Source organism: Hippoglossus hippoglossus, chromosome 20, assembly GCF_009819705.1.
Source record: "Hippoglossus hippoglossus isolate fHipHip1 chromosome 20, fHipHip1.pri, whole genome shotgun sequence".
In the NCBI taxonomy this organism is placed as follows: Eukaryota; Metazoa; Chordata; class Actinopteri; order Pleuronectiformes; family Pleuronectidae; genus Hippoglossus; species Hippoglossus hippoglossus.
The window spans coordinates 19668334-19669113 of record NC_047170.1 but is presented as its reverse complement, the minus strand read 5'-3'; the positions used below and the strand labels follow the sequence as shown (position 1 = coordinate 19669113).

Sequence of the window (780 nt, the reverse complement as noted above, 5' to 3'; positions counted from 1 at the left end):
TCTGCAGGAGCTTGTTGACATGTTGTTTCCACAGCGAGGGAGATATCACCACTGTCAGAGATCCTCTAATTACAAGTCAGAGGCTGATGTCAACCCCCCCCCCCCCCTCGTCTGCTCGTAATTACAGTTTACATGATGTGACGTGAACGCAGCATCGTGTCCCAACTTCCTGTCGATTGAGTCCAACAGCTTCCTCCCTCACTGCCTCTGACCCAGACTGGAGTTCATGCAACGTTCCACAAATAATCACTGCGACCCTTAACTGAGACATCCTGGTTACTGAGGGAGGGCCTGAGGTCATGACCTCTGCCCAAGGGCCGGAGTCGGGAGGCTTGCTCAAGGACACGTCAGCGGAGAGAAAGGGGTTGAGATGCAGCTGCTGTTTGTCATTAATGGAGATTCAAACTTTTTATTTTCACGACAAATGTTTAACATCAAAATCTCAATATTTTCCCTTTAGTGAGAGAAAATGAGAAAGTTCATCATCGTCAGGTTTGACGTGTGAAGGTGAAAGGTCATCGTGCGACTGCAGGTCTGACGCCTCCCGTCCGTCCTGCTGAACAACATCCTCACATCGAATCCTCCATAAATCATCTGAACCCTCACGTTCACATGATGCACCAGACCAAGCATTTTGAAAACAACGTCATGTTTGCAAAAACCACATCACACACACACGCACACGCACACGCACACAGACACACACATCACTAGAAACACTACGGGAATATTATTTTACAGGAGATAAAATAAAAAGGATCCATGTGACAGTGATGTCAG

The 780-nt window shown here is 47.4% G+C and overlaps 1 long non-coding RNA gene across 1 annotated transcript in view; it reads right to left on the bottom strand.

Moving 5' to 3' along the window:
• Window positions 1–291: 291 nt before the first annotated feature.
• The window catches only part of LOC117753591, a 29050-nt gene continuing 28561 nt past the window's right edge, over window positions 292–780 (bottom strand). The window contains exon 3 of the long non-coding RNA XR_004612262.1: window positions 292–306. This is a non-coding gene — a long non-coding RNA (uncharacterized LOC117753591). The remainder of the gene's footprint in view (window positions 307–780) is intronic.